We start from the raw sequence: 20,033 nt of genomic DNA, 5'->3' as shown, positions 1-20,033 counted from the left end.
TTCCCCCCGGGCAGGCGCGCACCCCCGGCGGTGCGGGCTCGGGCGGCCTTTGTTACACACGGAATTCCTGAAATCTTTATGTTGGCACATCCCGAGTGGATTCCAGCCGTGCCTGGGGCTCTGGCTAACTGGGTCAGGGGAAGTTTCAAGTTAACAGGGAGCTGTAAAACAAAGGACGAGGCCGTTCCAGCAGCCGGACGCTGGACGGCCCGCTGGGAGTGCCTCGGCGTCGGCCTCCTTTGCCGTGCTGCAGCCACAGGTACACCGGATTTGCACCGTGGAGCGCCGGGGCTGACCTGCCAGCGGCATGCGATTGCTTTGTTAGAGAACTCTGCCCTTACCTTCCCCCTGCTTGAAACCTGCTTCCTCTGCGTGTTTTTCCAGGAGGAAACAGTACGCGCTGTCTGAACGTACGTGTGAAGGAGTCCTGTACTCATCTTTCAGATTGGTTATCTGAGAACTTTTTGTACCTCCGACGTGGCTTTCTAATGGTCACTCGCTTAAAACAGCTGGAATCTCTGAATAAACCTGCTCCCTAGTTGCGATTTCTGAACTGGTGTCGAATCCAGCAGCTGGGACAGTGTCTGGAAGCTCACAGCCCCACAAGCTGTGCTCCAGCAGAGGCCACCAAAAGTCTGCTTTGTTCTAACGTTGGATGCGATTATCAAGGTGGTATGGTTTGAACCAAATTAAAATTACTTTTCTTTTGCTCAGCAAAGTTTTATTTCAGAGGTTTAGGGCTGTGATTCACCTGTGGTTCAGAGAAAAGAAAATAAACCCAAATGTGGGCTATGACTGATAAAATTGCTTCTTTTGTTTCTGAAGCATTCATAGACTAAGGATCCATCTGTAAGCTCTTCTAAGCAGTGACCCTGGTCAGGAACCATGATATGTACATGGCAAGGATGAGGTACTGGAAAGCATAGGAAGTTTGTTTCTGTAAATTGATACTCGTTGATGGATCGTGAGGCTGCTTGAAGAGACTTTGAAGTGCTTTGCACGTAGTAAGCATGTGTGTGCCATTTAGACACGGTTAGTAAGATTTATACTTAGTATAACCTAGTGCTTTTGAGGGATTTCATCAGGCTTCAGAGGAACCTTTCTGCATGTATTTGACTTTTAGGTGAGTTTACTGTTATAATTGCTTCCAGACTGTTATATGCAAACATATTCTTATGCACTAAACACCGCATTCAGGTAGCGGTAGCAACTCCTCTTCCTTTTGTAAAAGGAAGGCACTATGGATTGAAGAAACTGCGTCTAACTTTAATTGCTTTCTGCATTGCCCTGTATCACAGTATCAGTAACTGCTGCTGCGCTCACTGCCACTACATTGGGTTTTTATGAGACTAAAGATGAGTATTAAGAATTATGCAGTGGGGTTAGGATGATCCCAATACTTTGCATGAACTATAATCTCAACAGAGCTCTTCAGAATGAAGCATCGAAGTAATTAAGTGTCTGATACTTTTTTGATTGCTTAATCCTCCCTTTCCTGGTTTAGTGTCTTCTAAGGACAAACCAGGAAATCTTTCTTAGTGATTAAAATAATGTTTAGACACTGACATGGTTCACAAAATGGGATGTGTTGTACCTTTATCAAACCCAGATGCTTAAAAGCATCAGAAAGTTCCTGGACCATAGTAATACTCAACTGGGAACTGGCCTAATATTCCAGGACTACTTCAAAGCTGCTTTTAACTTAGAACAAATTTAGATGATAGCATTTGTGTGTGTGTGTGTGTGTTTTAACAGTTACCAGCATTGTCTGTCTCCAGAACTTCCTTGTAGGGTAAAGGAAATCTCGTTACAAGCCTGTTCTCTTTTTAATTGCTGAAATAACAGTATTTGCATTCTCAAGGACAGTGTAACTTCTGTCATGCCTTGGCTGCACTGGTTTCGTCCTACTGTAGTAATCCTGGAACCAGTCATTCTAGTAACAGGGGAAAGAAAGTACTGACATGGTGTACTGCTACAGTTTGTTGCAGTTAGAGATTTTCAAGTCCAGTTTATATTCAGACAGATGTGAACTTACTCATTGGTGGGAAAAAATGAATTTATTAAATCTAACAGTTGATCCTTGATTTCAGCTGCATAAGGCCTGCCTGTGAATCTTAATCCCAAATTGCAGTGAATTTCTGTGAACTTTAGAAGACTCCTCAAAAATGAGACAATCTATTTGTCAAACAAACATTTATGGCAATAAGAATACAGGGTATAATTTTTAGGCCTGTCTTCTAACATATGGATCTTGCCATAGCGAAGAATGTTTGCAAATGGTGAGTTGCATACAAAGATTACAGCACCAAAGTATGACCGGTTTTGCATGGCCATGCTGACATATGCACACCACTGCATGTTGTCTTTCACAGTTAAAGGTTTGGTTTCGGTCCCATGGCCCAAGTAAGTACTTCACGTTGTTTGGGAATCCCCAGAGAAGTACTTGGGTTTAATTTCTACATAGATTTCTCTCCCATATGCTTTTATCAAAATAGAGCCATTCAACCGGGGGGGGGGTACTTTTCTCAGTTATCTGAACCTATCCTGTTCCTCAGAAAGAGCAGCACTTTGTTAGATCCTTATGTCTCTTCCCTGGTAAAGTGTCCCTTACTTCTTGTCTCTGGAGTCTTTGGAGCCTTCTGTTGCCCTTTAATGGTATTTTTTACCAGTACTAGGGTTATCCTAGTCCCTAGTCCTACTTCAAAAAGTTTTGTTTTCATTTGTTGGTTTTTTTTAATAGGTAAATTGCGATTTAGAACTTGCTGCAATTTTGTTTCTTTTTAACCAAGCAAAGCCTGCATTTAATAGTAGAGGGCTGAGGTTATTTTTTTACTTAAGTATCACGTAACTAACACAGGTACTGACTGCAGTATGGGAATTAAACAGCTTCATGCAGCAGTGAAGACCACTCCAGGTCTTTTCACAACTTAAACTATTTGAAAACTATCTTTTTCAGTTGTTTTGTTATTGTTGTTGTTTTCTTTTTTTTCTTTTAAATCAGATAATTGCTTTTTGAAAGCGCGTGTTGCTAGGGAATATTGTAGATTTCTGTGTCAAATGAGAATGCCGACTGTGGCAACTCCTTTTTGTCCAGTGTTAGGTGACCCTTGCAGTTGAGAATGTATTTGGGATGTTTATGATTCAAGCCTAGTAATGATGGAGTGAGCTGTGGGAGCTCTAGTCTCATATCTTGTATGGCATCTACCCTGGTGTGTATTCATCAGCTGCAGGCTTTGTTTTTAGGAAACACGAGCTACCCAAGTCTTCCTGAATTTAGGTCAGCATTGCCATTGTGTATCTTGAGTGTCAGAACCTCAGATAACCATGGTTCCTAACCTAGGAAGAAACTAAAACTCGTTAGTGCTGTATTTTCACTTGAAAATGTGACAATGACAGACAAAAGTATCGTGTAATGCAATATTAGGGCCAGTAAGAAGTGTGCAAGGCAAAATATAAATCCCCTTTTGTTCTGATTTTTTTCCCAGTGCTTGCTCCCTTTTTGTGCTGTTGTCTTTGCGTCTGTTTTGCACCAGCAATCCAGAACTGCTTTTGAGAAACTTCTTTTTATTTCTTAAAGGTATGCAGATTATCTTGGATATGATCTGTATACAAGTGAAATGTCAGATTTAGGATGCGGAGTTAGGTGTGGGTATGTTTTCATTAAGCTAGGCATGAGTTCAGATGTTTTGGACTACTTTTGAGCCAATCTGAGGAAAAATCCATAATACCTCTTCCAAAAGCATTTTGTTGTCATTACTCTGTCATAACAGACTAATTCTTTAACATCAGCCTGCATTGTATTGATAAACTGAGCCTGAACTCAACAACGTTCAGCTTGATCTACATCAAGGTTTCACATATTTGTTCAAGCTATGTGTTACTTGCTTTGCCCCTGTTAGTTGTTTTGTTTGTTTGTTTGTTGTGTGGGGTTTTTTTTGGGGGGTAGGGTGGGGTGGTTTTGTTTGGGTGGTTTGTTGGGGGTTTTTTTGAGACATTAGAGGAAACCACTACATCTTTCCTGCATGTGACTGTTAACAGCAAGGCTGGCTGTAGTCTGGCTTGCTCTCTCTGTGCTAACATCTGCTTCATCATCTAGCTCTGCTTAATAGACAGCAGATTTGACTGCTGGTGTCTCTAGCCTCCTTAGCACAACTTTGTATAAGCTGATTCTGTGAATCTCCAGAAACATATGGACTGTTCAGGAAAGGGGTGATTTCTAAGGAGGGGCCAAAACCAACTGCAATCAGTGAAGCTGTGTGAAAGGAGTTTTTAGGTCCTGCTTTTCTCTTTCTATGAAACCATTCCCACCCCCAGTCAGTCTTATCTTTGATGCTCCTGTGCCTCAAGATTGTTTCAACAGATCAAGCTTTACAGATGCATTGATTGTTTTTTTCAAGCTATTTCTTAGCTATATGGTTCAAACAAAACACATGGGTGTTCTGGAAGTCAACAATTGCCTGTGGTAGATATTCTTGTCACCCGAGAAAAAGCATGTAGGAAAAGACCTTTGTTTCTTTGCTGCCTGCATGAGAGAATTCTTTGGTCTGTAGGTGTTACAAGAATTTTTGTTGAGCGATGGGAAAGAAAAGAATTTCGCCTCTTTCCAAAGATGGAAAGTAATTTGTGGCTACGTTGGGCAATGTTTTTCTCCTTTGTAGTTAGGTCTGAAGTGACTGAGGGTGTGATCATGCTTCTGTCATCAGTTTTTACATGAAGTATGCTCTACATCTAATTAAGGGAGTGTGACTCTGTTTTCATCTGTCAAGGATTAGAGCAAAAGGAAATTTTCGCTTTGATGTCATAAATCTTTCTTTAATGCAAAAAAGGGCTTCTGTCATTCTGAGTCTACAGTGTGAATGTAAGAAAACTTCCCGACTGCTTTTGCAAAAGTGATCTGTAGAATTTCAGCCAGCTTAAAATCACTGCCCCAAGACTTAAACTTTCCCCCCCTCCTCTGTTTCAGCTAAGGAAGCACAGAAAAGAGTAGGGGACTTTGGAACAGGTAAACAAAAGTTGACAGTTTTCACGGAGTCCTGTTTCCTGTATAGCCAGTGTAGCTTGGTAAGGCTTCTGCTCCAAGCCTTTTAGTACATTGCCACAATGCAACATATCAGTTTGATAGAAATGTATGTTACGGGATTTTCTTTGTTTTGTAGACTGATTACTAATTAATGTGAGAGATCTGTAAGAAAAGTTTGGCAGAGAATGCAAATACAGTGAATAAGCAAAGAATCTTTTTAGCTGAACTGTGAGGCGGTTTCTTGCTGTTATCTTTTTGGATATGGGTGAGGAAAATGAGTTCCTGAAGTTGACACAAATATTTTTCTTAACAGCTTAATTCTTAGATTATGTTTGTTCACTTGTGTGTTCCCAGTTAGGAAAATTGCGCTGTGTTCTTTCCAATAAAACTTGGTGTTCGTTCTTCCTGAAAAAAATACAAAGCCAGAAGAAGGGGAGTGGATGATAACTACCCGACAGGAAACAATGGATGAAAGTATGTTTTAGACCTTTTGTTTGCTCTGCAAAAGCCATCTTTCACTAACAATGGGTTTGCTAGCAGCTTTGAGTTTCTGTTTTCAACTAAAGTTGAAGGAAGCTGATAAACTGTGGATCAGTCTTACTCCCTCTAGGTACCTGAAGATTTCATGAACCATTTAGCCAAAAGCAGTACTTGGGAGTAACTTGTGCTTATTGCCCGAGATGGCTTCTCTGTGTATAAGGCTACTTGTGGAGCATCTATTCTAGTCAGAATTCATTGGCTTTGCCCAAAGAGACAAAAGATGGACCAGAGCTGCGCTAGATTTTTTTTTAGACATAGGACTCTAGCTTTGAAAAGTACTTTGGGGAATTTTTTTTATAAGAGCTTTTTCTTAGATCTATAAGGAGAAAATTTAGGGTTAAAAAAAAAAAGTGTTAAGGGTGGGACAGAAAGAAGTACCAAAACTTCGTAGGAGAAATTGTGGTAATACTGATGTTGCTAACAAAACTGACTTTGAGGAAAGACTGGATTTTATCAAAATGTTTCTGTGTTTAAGTAAAATTTAATGTGGTCAAGGACTACTACAGTCAGAAGGTTCTTAAATACTGCCGTGGTCAAAGAACTGCCCACTTCTTATCTTGTCTTTTCCTAGTCTGTACTGCCTTTGCAGTAGAGCTGCCAAAGTTCTCAGAAGTCAGGATGAGTGCATGATGATGAGTTAATGACGTTAGCCGTGCTTGCAGACTTCTAGTAGTACTTTGCTTTCCTAAGCTTTTTAATACTTTGTGCACAGGTGTTTGAAGTTGTAGTTAAGACCTGGAGAAGTAATTCTTTGCTTAATTTCCCGTGTTTTCAATATATTAATCAATTTTCTTAATACATCACACATTTTCAGACTGCATGTTCCTTACATGTCAGTATGCAACTAGGAAGGTGAAAACTAAATTCTTCCCTCTTACAGTTGTTTGTAGTGGTTCTCCTTGAATCTAGAAAATGCTTGTTTTTTCTTTTGCTCTCCTAAGATCCATCCCACAGATTACTATTTGGTAATAATTTGAGAGAGTTCAGTATGTGCATGTGTTAACATAACCTACACATTTGGCTGAATATTAAACACCAAATACAGGTAACACAGGATTGTAAGTAATACAGGACCTGGCAATGGTTACACAAATCTTGTTAAGAGCTGAATATCTTACAGTGTAAGTAATGAAAACTTGTGGTTTTCATTTTAGCAGTTTCTAAATAAGTAGCATGCAATACAAAGTCATCCCAACAGAAATATAGCCATGTCTCGTAATACTACGTAATAACTAAAATGTACAGTTTACAGCAGGAGTTGTGGCTGAAGTCTTAAGTCTTCGCATCCCATCCACCCACTTTACATTTTGATCTATATTACTGCATAAGTACATAATATTTATATAATACTTATATATAAAGACATTCATATCTTACTGTCTTAGTATCTAAGTAGCATTACAACAACATTTCCTTAGTTGGTAGTTTTGCAATCAAGTACATCTCTCTTAATCCTGCAATTTGACATTGCTGCAGCATTTCCAAAATGTCACTGTTCCTTCAACAGGTACATCTGTCTCCACCTTTGTAGTTAGCACCTGAGGTCTTTGGCATGCACACTTACCTCATGGCTAGAACAATTCTGGCATGGAAAGTGGCTTCTGGCATTTCGTGAGGCACATCTGAACGACTAGTAGATATCATAATGAGAGTCTTTAGCTTGCTTAATTCTGTACAAGTCATGTAAGGAAATGTTTCTCCATACCTTTTCTGAACAGATCAGATAAATCCCTTGTAACGCTTTCAATGTACGGAGCTTTCTGGTCCTGAGAAGAAAAGTTGAAGCAATAGCTATTTTTGTCTGTCACAGTGTCTAGAACAGTCTGAAGTTTTCTGTGCCCATCTCTCTTATTCCCTGGATGGATTTGACAGAGAAGTTACCTAGTGCTCCATTAGTACTTGAAAGATTATAGACAGCAGAGATTTAGCAAAGGATTAGTCAATTGGAGAGTGTGCATTATCCGGCCAGGCTTAGAACCGTGATTGTCTCTTCAATCATTTTCATTAGTGTCTTATTCAAAGATCGAATTATGTAACAATGACGTTTCAGGGGAATCTGGTAGGAGTTTTTCTTTGGATTCTCTCTCCTGCTAACTCTCCAAGCCTGGGAGAGGGGAAAAAGTATTATTTTTGTGCTTCAAACTTGCAGCATGTTTTGAAAAGCAGCAGTTCAGATAAGTGAAGAGGCATGACTTCAGTTGCAGCATCTGCATTTGGATGATAACTCGGTGTGGTGGAACTCTTGAGAGAGGCAGGATGCGGTACAAGAAATATATAACTATTTTAGAAGCAGCAATAGGTATTACTCCCCTTAACAAGAGGGAGCTGCTTCCTGAGGGTAGACATGCAAATCTGTGGCAACATCCAGGGTAAGTGTTAAAAAGCAATTGGTGAGTAACTGTGGGAAAACCTGTGCTCACCTTGAATCATGCAATTTTAAAACTTGTTATCAGGAAAGAGGAGAGTCATCTGTAAAACAGGTAATCTTTTTTTTTTTGTATCATCGAAATAGTGTATCTTCTGCAGTTGTAGTTAAACTTTGTGGTTTCATTAGAGATTTCTGTGTATTTCTTGTCCTTGGCTAGTAGAGTAAGTAGGAGGTGTTATTTCTAAATCAGGAGTTTGCTGAAGAACAGAAAGGATGAACAGGTGTATACTCATCAGAATGAAAATGCAATTATTGTTTTGTGTTTATTGCTTACTACTAACCTGATGCGTGTGTGTCTGCATTCCCCCTCTCCCACATTTAAAAACATACCTATTTTAATTTTATCTGTGAGAGAACCAGCAGCTTCTAAAGGTGGAAGAGAAAAACACTTTGTGTGTGCAACTTTCCTTCTCTGCTACGAAGTAAGAGTTCATCATACTTAAGAATACTGTTTCCCCGAAGGAAAGTTTTAGTTATTAAAAGAGAAGTCAATTAAAGCTATTAATGTTCAAAATGTGAAATACTGAGCATTCTGGTTTTGTTAAAAACAATCCGGAATGCTTTCTTGTACCACCCAGCTTGAGTATTAGGCTTCAGAAAATTCTTTCTGTTCATAACTGCTTCCCTCAAAAACTTACACTGTAGGGGAATTACTGGTTCTCTCCCACCTTCCCCTATGAGAGTAGCATCAATGGATGTGTGTCTTCACAGTCCTTCTAGTCTCTCCTATTGTTGTTACACATCAGAATGCTGTCGCCTTCTTTCAGACATTGCAGAGGAGTGCCAAATGTGAGAGGCTTTTGTTCAAGAGATATTAATGTGTTTCTGCTGGTTTGGAATAGTTTTGTGTAAGCAAGACTTCAAAGAAAAGCTTGGAGTAAAACTGTGGCTGTTTGGCTATGACTAAACTCAGACTTGTCCTGTAATTTTTCCATAAGAGCACTTCCTGTAATGGTGGTAGCAACAGTAAAAGCAATTAAAATACAGTGCACCATGTGATTTCTTTTTTTTTTTTTTTTCAAAATCACAAAAACTAGTCTAGAAAACATGCTGATGCCAACAGTTTCCAGTCTGTTATCAACACAAGTATTCTTCAAGTTGTTAAGTTTCTGGTATCACGTTAATGAGTGCTTGTGGGGCTTTTTGTTAAAAATTTGCCCATTAAAAGGAGTTCTTAGTACAATGTATTTGGTCACAGGACAGTAGAGTGTCCTAGACTGTAACTTCCTTTGATTGTTTCATGTAAGTTATCTACATGCCAATCTCATTCGATTTGGCAGCCACTCTTTACATGTCGTTAAAAACAGTACATGATTGCTCTTGATACTTTGAGGAGCTGCTTGGAAAGTAAAGCTGCATTCTTGCAAAAATTCCTCTTTGTTTTCAAGTAGGTTGGTTTGGCCAGAGTCACAGCTTGAAACAAGCCATCTAAAAATGAAAGTTGCTAACTTTAGTATCCATTATTTTTTGTTTTGTAACTGGGACCACTTGGCTTTCATCTGCTACTAAGCGTTAGTCAGTATCAAAGTGCAAAAGACACTACCCTGTTAACATTTGGTTTTATTTCCAGCATTCTTAATCGGGCATCGCCCTTTCAGGGAGAGGTTTAGTTGATGTGATTGTTGTACACACTTTGAATTCCAAACTGGTCAAGATGTATTTGGATTAGGTTTGGATTTGCCATTCCAACAGTTTTCACAAAAGCAGAAAAGCTGTTGTCATTGGACTGTAATATTTATATTTTCATTAAAACTTTCAGGGAACTAAAGGTTGGTAACCATCAATTGTGGCAAAGTGAACTGTGAGTTGAAGAAAAAAGTGCTGTTCTTTTTGTAGCTGCAGACTGCTTATTCTATTCAACTGGAATAAACAAATTAATAACTCAATTTTGTAATATTAGCTTATCACTCAACTTCTAGAGGTACTCTGTCATGTTCATATAAAAAAGGTGTTTTAAAAGTGCATGTGTGCATAGGAAAACATAATGAGATGGTTTCCAAAACCTAATACTGAATATAGGATATAGAGGTCCTCATCTGTCATCTCCTCACTGCACAATTTCAGGTGCATGCTTAACTCAAATACCTCCTTTATGTCTCTTAATCATCTCCTGAAATAAAAAATAGCATTAGAGTGTGATGCCAACTCCAGTGCCATCACTTGAAAGTTGTGAAAATCCTGATTAAAAACTGAGAATAAGGTGAAGAAAAAAAAACACGGGGAGGGCACATACATTATTTTGCTAAGGCATTGATTTTCATTTCCATATTAAAAGCATTACCAAGTATGTTGGTTTACCTCCATTTTTGCTTGGAATACTGATGTGACTTTTGTGACATATCGATTTTTATTACTTTTGGCATCTTCACACAGAGGCAAAATTATTACAGCAGTGGTAGTTTGGGTTTAGCTTTCCTGCATCCTCCAGAATAGTATTCTGGGCACAGCCTGGAACAATAAAGCTAATGTTTGTTCGTAATGCACAGCATAGCTCTTGCTGCTTTTTGGTGATAGTGGAAACTCACATTAAACATCCTTTCGTTCTATGACTTCCAAAATCATGTCTTGATTTAAAACAGTAGTTTTTTACTTTTAGAAAAATGCTTTTATACTGGAAGAATCGACAGAGAGGGAAAAGGACCTTGTAGTTTCACAGCGTGATATCTGGCAGGTGCTTGCATTTTTGAAGTCTTTACAAAGTTTATTTGGGACCAAATGTATTTTTTAAAATATCATAGAAGTTTTAGGTTTGCTTTTTTTTAACCTGGGACCTCATTATGATGGTGCTAGGAAAGAATTAGATATCACACACAAGACGCATCAATAAAATGTAGGATAGATAATAGGGGAAGTTCTGCGGAATTCATAGAATCATAGCATGGTTAGAGTTGGAAGGGATCTTCAAGATTATCCAGTTCCAACCCCCCTGCCATGGGCAGGGACACCTTCCACTAGACTAGGTTGCTCAAAGCCCCATCCAGCCTGGCCTTGAACACCTCCAGGGATGGGGCATCCACAGCTTCTCTGGGCAACCTGTTCCAGTGTCTTACCACCCCCAGGGCAAAGAATTTCTTCCTGGTATCTAATCTAAATCTACCCTCTTTCAGTTTGAAGCCATTACCCCTGGTCCTATGGCTACACTCTCTGATAAAAGGGCCACTCCCCATCTTCCCTGTAGGCCCCCTTGAGTTACTGGAACGCTGCTATAAGATCTCCCTGGAGCCTTCTCCAGGCTGAATAGCCTCAACTCTCTCAGCCTGATCTTTTTTCAGTATTTCTTTGTATGGAGTATTAATCAGAATTAAAAAAAAATAAATAAAAAAACCACACAAACCCAAACCTGTTACAAGTATGGATAAGATTCTCTTCTGGGGAAGTCTGGCTGTATTCTTCTTTGAAGATGGAACACTTCGGAAAGATGCTCTTTGAGAGGAATTAAGATGATCAAGATGTGGATTGGTTTTCTTTTAAAAAAAAAAAAATACAACCAACAAACCCTAACCACTGGCTTCTGTTTCTATTTCTGTCAAAAGTTCCTGCTTCATTATAGTTAAACCATTCATTTTCTGCTTCCCTACATTCACAGGGTAATCAGGGGGTAGGAGGAGGAGTGGGGGAGGGGAGAAGCCCTCTGACAGGGATGTTGAATAGAAGCTAACACGCTGCCACTGCAGGAGAGGAGTAGCTGAGGCCTTTTGAGCAGCGCAAGGAGTAGAAAATGACATTGGGAATTGTTTCTTATCTATCTTTCTCCAACTGGAGTTGTTAAGTTACCGATTGAAATCACTGGAGCGCATGTATCTGATTGTTATTACTGAGATTATGTTAAAGATCAGTACTCTCAGTAGCTTAAATTTGTACAGTCTCGTGCAAACTAAGCTATCAGACAAAGACTAAATTAAAACAAAAAGCCCAAATGCCTTGTGGAGAGGACCAGTGCAACAGAGGGAATATAAGCACGCTTTCTATCTGTACCCTATTTAGTTAGCAAAAATGCATTGTTGCCTTATGTACAGGCTGGCATGGATGCCTGATGAGGGACAGCACTTGACGTGAAGTTTGCGCTGTTGCTGCAACTGTGAATGTTGCTGAGTTTCTCCTTTGTTCAAGCACTGTTTCCACTCCACTTCCAGGGAAGCTAAAGCATGCCAAACTAACGAGGGAATGTATTTTATATTCTGTTTATCTCTAGGACTTCAGTGTCCCAGGCTTCATAGTCACTTTTCTGTGATTATACATGACTTAAATGAAACTTTGTTTTCCAGGGAGCAAACTACTGCACTGCCATCTCCTTGTGAGTGGGACTGGGAGCACAGATATACATCAAGCCCAAAGCATCTCACAGCAAGTAGACAGAGACACTCAAAAGTCATCATTCCTCACAAGGTACTTGTCAAGTTGCAACAGTTAGAATGGCCATTAGTGTAAAATGACAGATTCATGTCATGTGCTAGCTATAACGTTCATTCTTTTAGCTATGTTTTTAAAAGATTTTAAGAAACTGTACTTAACACAGTACGTTGAAATCGGAACTACTTCATTTGGATTCCCGAAACAACTTAGAATGAGTACAGGCACATTTGCTGAAAGCTCAATGATGTACAACAGGCCTCCAGAAGAGGAGAGACTTCTGCAATGAAAATATTCTTCTAAAGTTATGCAAATAATAACGCACAGGCCTGTACTAGTTCATCTCTTAGCTAAACATTGGTAAAGAATGGATTTAATCTATGGTGATGTCTTCAGCAAATATAAATATTTAGCATGGGTTTGGGGATAAATAAATTACTTTAAGCACAGAGGGTAATATTAATGGGAATTGCTTAGTGACTCAGTAGAGTCCTGGGAAACAGAATAGCCGCACACAGGGAGAGTTGTTTTGCTGCATATTTTCTTATAGTACATCATTAAGGTAAATATAATCCTTTTGGCATCTTAACCTTCCTTTTGAAACCTTTTCTCAAGTGCTTCCAGAGAGAATATAAAATGCGTCCTTAGTTTTATGTGTTGATCAAACACGCTTGGCTTGTTTTTGTAAGTCATTAGCAGATGACAGTTTTAAGAGAGCAAAAGGTTTTTATGCTGGTGTGTCACAAAACTGTAATTGACTTATCTTTCATTCTTGAGAGATGAATAGCTATTGCTGCTTTAGTAATTTGCTTGGAAATGTGGTATCTGTTGTTCTGTCTTTCTGATTTGTGGGATACTTGACCAAAGCTGCTCATCTGTTAGTTTAATGTTCTGAGAGTGATGGGGGGGGGGGGAGGGCGGGGGGAAAAAAAGTTGGCTTTATATAAAATAACAAGCAAGCCCTGTTCACTTAGGGCACTGTGTGTGGGGAAAATATGATACAAGAATATCAGTGAAGCGTATCTAGGCAGGAATGTCCCAGTTGAGGTCTCCAGCAGACTCTTAGCATTTTCCTCCAAATAAAAAAAAAACTTCCACGGATATGGTATGGTATGCAAATCTTACACCAGGGAATGTGGATACTTGCAAGCCCAACTCCTAGCGAAAGAAACTCCAGAACCACGTATCCACTACAGAAAGATGTCTCAGAAGCTGCATCCAGCCAACTTGTCTGTGGGCTTCCAGGAGTTGTGCAAATGGCAAGTGAATGACTGATGGCTGTGTCCATCTGCGTTCTCCCTGATGATTGTTCTCACTATTTTCCCTTGGACTCTCAGCAGCTCATTTCATTCCTTCCTGAAAAACAGCACCCAAAACTGTGCACAGTACCCTAGCTGGGACCTCGCTGTTACTGAATAGGGCTGCAGAACTGCTTTGTTTCTTAATGAGCTCGTCAGCCGGGGGTTTGCCAGCATAAATAGGATGGGGAAAGGCAGAGCTTTGAAGCATAGTTTTAGTGCTCTAAAGGACTAACTTGGCTGAAGAACTGCTGTCTGGAGCTTTGTTTTTTAAATTAATCTCTGTATCAGAAAAAAATTAACAAAGTTTTGTGTATATTATGTCTTATGCATTCGGCGTATTCTTTTGCTTGTTCTTAGTAAGTATAATGATCTCCATGAGAATGGCTTCTTTGTTTTCTTTACTGTGTTGTCTTAATTTGAGCCTTAACAGTTGATTACCGTGGTAAAGTTGTTGATGTTGTAGGGCTTGACTTCTAGCGAGGGAAGGCAGATAAATTGCTAAAAGCAAAGGATTGTTTCACAGCCTTGCAAAGAGTAGTCAAGAAGCATGGAGAAGAGGGGAAGGAAATGAGATGTAAACAAAATGAGTGTTCAAACAGAATGTGCTCAATGTGGTGCCTTCTGTTTAAAATGAACAAGTTGGGGGTGGGGAAGAGATTTCCTTTCAAGTGTTGATACGCACTTTTGTATGGTGTTGGAGGAGAAAAACAGTACACGCTTGTGTCGTTTAGATCTATTTAAATTACTTCGTTATTCCATTCTTTAGAACAACAGAACTAGCTTTTGTAGCTGCTCAAATTAATAAAGGTTAAAGTGCTTATGCCAGAGAAAGTTGCTTCAATTTGCATAGTCCGTGGAGGAAGGGGGGGAGGGGGGGTTGTGTTCGGGTAGAGTCGCCTTTAAGTCCCTGTTTCACTCTCTAGCAATTGGTCACACTGTTTCATTTGCTTGCCTTACTTATCAGTGTATTCTTCCAAACACTGCAGTGTAGTTTAAAACATTCCACAGATGCAAATGTGTTTACAATAAATAGATTGTATTTCTTCATTGTCCCCAATATACAGAGTTGTTTCATAATAGTCAATAAAAAGATATATTCTCATGCTGCTTATCTGTCCTGTGATATGTGCTATATACCGCTATCATATCTAATTTACATATTCTTTGTAAAGATGTAGCAACAAACAAAAAAAGCAGTCTTGTGCTGTTTAGCAGAATAAACCTGTGATGAGAGATCTAGTAGAATTGATGACTAACATTTCAAAACTGTTGAGAAAAATGTTACCGTATTTCATACTGTTAATATCTCTAGTGCTGTTACTAGTTGTTCAGCATATAACAGTGTTTGTGATGGTACATTTTTCTTTTTTTTGTGAATTTGGAATTGAGTTTATAATTGGCTTAGCGTAGTGCTGCTTCTTGCTATGAATCTTTATCTACATGTTTTAAATTTTCTTCATATGAAGTGCCTAGGTAAATCTGTATGCCATGGTTAAAAAAGAAAAAAATCCTGACTATGAGAAGGTCAAAATAGGTGGCCAGGTGAGCCACAGAGGATTTTTTACTGTTGATTACTCCAGAAAAAGTATGTATGAAGTGTGGGATGCCGTTTATGTTGGGCTTCGTGTTTATTCCAGGGACATCTGTGCTTTCTAAAATAATAGCCTTAGAACTGCTGCTTTGAAACCTGGAAAGTACTTCCTTGCACTAGACGAGAGACAGCCTACGTACGTACTGGGCCCTGAAAGCTGCATGCCAGAATCTTTATGCTGTGTAATCACAAGCTGTACTTTGGAAGTAGAGAAAAGGGGCAGGATAATGAACTGTGCTTTAAGCTGGCACTTGAGTCATGCAGTAACCCAGGAATGATAGGCTAATTCTGGTGGATGGGGACCTAGGGAGGTTTCTAGCCCAAGCTCTTTCCCAAAACAGAGTCAACTGTGTGATCAGAACAGGTTGCTTGGGGCTTTACCAAGTTGGAGTTTGAAAACCTCCAAGGACAGAAATGGTACAACCGCTCTGTGCCCTGGGTCCATGGCTTCACTGCCCTCATGGGTAAAATTTTTATCTCCTTATATTCATCTGCATCTCTCTTGTTTGAACTTTTGCCCATTGTCTCCTATCCTGCCATGCACTGCTGTTAAGAACCTTGCTGCATCTCCTCAGTTGCCCCCCATCAGCACCAATGGGCTGCTGTTAGGTGTCCCAAAGCCATCCATCCTCCAGGCTGAGCAAGCCTAGCTGCCACAGCCCCCTCTTGCAGAGCCAGTGCTCAGCCCCCACCATCTTGGTGGCCCTCCAGTGGATTCCCTTCTACACATGGTAACAAGTGCCGATACAGTGTTCAAGGCTTCTCTTCTCCAGTCCCCTCAAGATGGAGATTAAGATTACTGTGCCATACATGTGATGTAACCCCAGTGTGGAGCTGCATGTTTGAACCATATGTAGCTCCTGAGCAGTTCAAGAGTCAGAGGTCAGCTACCTACGCATCCTTTAATCCTGAAGGTTGAATCTGTTAGGGCCCAGCTTACTATATAAAGAATCGGACATAATTGGATTTATGAATCATTTAAGTAGGACTGGGCTGACTGATTTGTGTGATTTTGCAGGCTGATGACAAACAGCAGTCTAAAGAGATTGCCTGGAAGGGAAGATGGAGAGGCTGTTTGGCAACATGGTATTTTTAGAAACTTCTACAGTGCCTTTCATCAGAGCATCATGAACACTTGCTTAAAAACAAAAGCAAAACTGACATCTTTGTTCAGACAGTTCAACTGGACTAACAGCCGACATTCCCAATATCCCTTGCTGAAATTGGTTCCTATTTCCTCAAGGAGGTTGCCTGTTTGCCATGCTGTCTATCTAGCAGCACTACCAAGTGTTGAATTTTAACTTTTTTTTTTTTTCCCTTAAAAAAAGAACTGATTGTCAGAGGGGCCAGTTAAAAGGCTTAATGGTGGGGAGGTGGCGGAGAGAACCTGAATCACAACGTGGTAACCAATCTTGGTCGCTGCAGGGGAGTTGCTGAATAGCCTTACTTGGTTGGCAGGAGTAACTGTGAGAGGCAGCTGCTTGTTTTAAATTTGCATGCTGTAGTGTAGTGTTAAAGGGGTGTTCCCTCTGCTGATGCTGGAAGCAGCACAACTGCTTCATTCACAGTAGCATGGAATACGTCCTAGGTTTTGCATGACTCAAGCTACAAGTGATCTATCTAAATTAGTGCTACACAGACTGTAGATTCAATCTGATTGTAGACAAACAATGTCTGCCTTGATTACTTAAACTGAAAATCTCAATGGGAAATGTGATCACTAAAAGTTATTTGCATATTTCTCATAGAGTTAATACCAATTAATCTTTCCATGGAAGTTAATTTTAAAATCTCTACACACCTACGTAACATTTCATGAAATCCCCTGCTTGCGATACTGCTTTGTACAGTTATTGCACATGCAGGACAGCTGATCCTAAACACTGCGGAGGACAGAGCTGCACATTTATAGCCTAATTCATGTAACTTTGACATAGTGTTGGTACCCACCTTTACTCTTCATGATCCAGTATCCCTTCCAGGACTGTCTACAACTGTACCTGCACCTCCGGTTTCAAAGGGGGACAATGAGTGAAATGTGTATGCCACCATGCCTTCAAACACTCTGAAGTGTGCAGAAACCTGCATAGACAGAACAGACCATTTTGCTGGGTCTCCTGCTGTCCCAGGTCAGTTTTGGCTAGTTTGTAGGTCTTCTGTGTAGTCAGTCATGATCCATAATGTAGAGTCCTGTGGCATTTAAGAGAAAGTGACTCAGGAGGAGTGTTTAATTATACACTTAAAAGATGTGCTGCTTTGAGCTGTAGTTTAGGGGTTTGGTTTTGTTTTCCTTCGGCTTACAAGGGAAGAGAATGGGGATGCTGTCCTCTCGTGAAAGAGCTGCTGAGTGAATTGGGTGCTTTGAGTACCTGTTCTCCCTTTTCCTACTATAGGAGGCAGGAACTTGTGGTGCTGGAGGAGTTGCTGCAGCTCCTGTCACTGGTTACACTGCTGTCTTGTATCCTCCCATTTTTGGTTTAGGTGGCATCATCCTCCCCTTGTAAATCCTACCTATGTATCCTTGGGAGGATAGCTTGGTCAAAGGGCAGGAAGGACCCAGGAAGGCCTGAAAGTCTGTTGTCTGTGGTTGAATTGCAGAAATTTACAAGTTACAAGTTAGTTACTTGTAAATTGTGATTACGTTGATAGTTACATCAGTCCATGCCATCAGTATAGGCATCTGGGCACTTGGCCAAGCTCTAGAGTGAGCGTGAGCGCTAGAGGTCACTTACTGCTCACATTAGGAGGCTGGGATGATTTATCTGCCCGTTGTGGCAGAATGGCAATTTGGTTTGAGGAAAGAAATAAGAAAGCAGGAAAAGAGATGTGTCCTCTGTACTCATACAAGTGAGAAATTTTATGGAAAAACATGGGAAATATTTTGATAAGCCCAAATGGATTGTTTTCCATCTGTTATTGCAGGAAACTTAATGGAGACAAACTGATAGGCCCTTGCCAGGCAATGATTTGTGGTAAGGGATTGAAAACCAGTCTGTTTTGCTTGCGTAACTGTGGTCAGTTCCTGCATCTGTGTTGCACTTAACTCAGGCTAGCTAAGTGTGTTAGTCTTGGTTGCTGCTGTACAGCTCAGGGAAGTATAGCCTGATAACCCCACTGTTTGTGATAATGCTGCGTGGCTTTGATAAAGTCACAGGACATGCCAAAAGGAGTCTTTAGGCCAAGCCGCGGCTTTTGTCTGGAACAAAAAGTAATCCTCCTTGGCCAGGACAGGCAGACCCTGACATTGCTCTGATTGGCACTGCCTGTGCTCGCCAACAGTCTATGACTAGTGGTGGAATCGTGAGTGCTAGCTCTTTATCTTCTGCCAGAGCCTGTGTGGAGGGAGGCAGCTGTGGGAGGCTGGTGCTCTGCTTTCCGCTGCCACGAACTTGATATATGTATTAAGAGACTGCAGTCACAGGGATCTAGTGGCTTCTCCTTTCCCTGTCCTACCTTATGTCCTGACAACTGCTCTCTTTGAAAAAGTATGTTGCCATCTGGCTAAAAACAACAAAAAAATGATCTTGCATCTACAACTACGTAGTTGTCTGCAGCAAAATCCTACCATATCAAAGTGAAAATCAGCTCATGTTGTTTTTATGGTGTCTTGTCATTTCAAGGAGGAAAGTATTGGACAGTAGCTTTCTCTGCTGATGCTGTGGTGTACTATTCTATACTGCTGTTGCCAGCCAGTGCTGGCTCTTTGGAAAGTTGTCTCCAGATTGCAGAGATGTGCAGAAGCACTCAGCGGTGCAGAGAGTGGCAGCTGTTTTGCCTTGCCCTGCTGTGTCTTATGGAGAAATTCTTGATGCCAGATGCTATCACAGAACCCCATATGCGTAAGGAGCCTGGCCCCTGTGCTTCATTCTTCCAAGTGGTCTTGACGTTGGTCGTATACCAGACTGCTAGTGTTGCAACAAAAGTTGGATGGTATTGCTTGCTTGTAAAACTGACAGGAGGGACCAGATGAAAGAAGAACAAAGTTCATGCTTTGGCATTTTTCTTCCTTTTTCTCTCCAAATTTGAGGGTAGACCATACAAAGTAACATGCTGTTTGCATTCTTTTTTTAAAGCATTGGCTTAAGAAAGCTCTTCCCTTACAGTTTGTCCTCATTTTTAATTTCTTCCTTCCAAGAGTTGATTCAAGTATTGACTCATCCACCCAAAATAATGTAACTCCAGGAAGACAGTAGCACTGGGAAAGAAATCTTTATTTCTGTACGTAAGTGTGGTTGAACTTCTGCCAGTCTTCGCCTCCTTCGTGCCTTTAGTGACCAGTCATTTCTGCAAGCTTTTGAGACTACTGTTACCTCAAGAACATGCTTTTTAAAAATATGTAATTACAGCCTCAAAACCAAGCAATTCACCGTCTGAATTAATAGCAGCAGCGTTGACTCCCAGATTGATGTGGAAGGGCTGTTAGGCGGCGGGAAGGAAACTCGGCCGAGGGGAAGCCGTCGGGTGTGGTGTGAGGGCTTTCAAATCTGTGGCCCCCTGAAAACACGCGAACAGAAAAGACAGAAATGACTGTCACATTTCTGTTTGACAACATGGGGCTGTGGATACTGCCCAAAGGCCTCGCGTCAGGGATGCCGCCCGGGCTCGGACCGCGGCGCCCATCTCTTCCGTAAACCCTGTGACAAGGCGTCAGCTACTGGCCGCTGCCAAGGGCCAGAACACAAGAAATATTTTTGTAAATGGAGAATAACAATTCTTTTCTTCCCAGGGAGAATGAAAATGTTTCTTCGCCTCCCCGAGGCGTTTGCAGGCTTGATTGGCTGGTGGCGGAGGGCGGCCGGGCCC

The 20,033-nt window shown here is 40.7% G+C and overlaps 1 protein-coding gene across 1 annotated transcript in view; it reads left to right on the top strand.

Moving 5' to 3' along the window:
• Positions 1–12,257: 12,257 nt before the first annotated feature.
• The window catches only part of TJP2 (tight junction protein 2), a 54,557-nt gene continuing 46,781 nt past the window's right edge, over positions 12,258–20,033 (top strand). The window contains exon 1 of the mRNA XM_009887711.1: positions 12,258–12,374. The gene's annotated coding sequence lies outside the window, so the exon portion shown is untranslated. The remainder of the gene's footprint in view (positions 12,375–20,033) is intronic.

This window comes from Charadrius vociferus, unplaced genomic scaffold (assembly GCF_000708025.1).
Source record: "Charadrius vociferus isolate BGI_N301 unplaced genomic scaffold, ASM70802v2 scaffold286, whole genome shotgun sequence".
Classification (NCBI taxonomy): domain Eukaryota; kingdom Metazoa; phylum Chordata; class Aves; order Charadriiformes; family Charadriidae; genus Charadrius; species Charadrius vociferus.
This window is presented reverse-complemented; position numbering and strand designations above follow the sequence as displayed.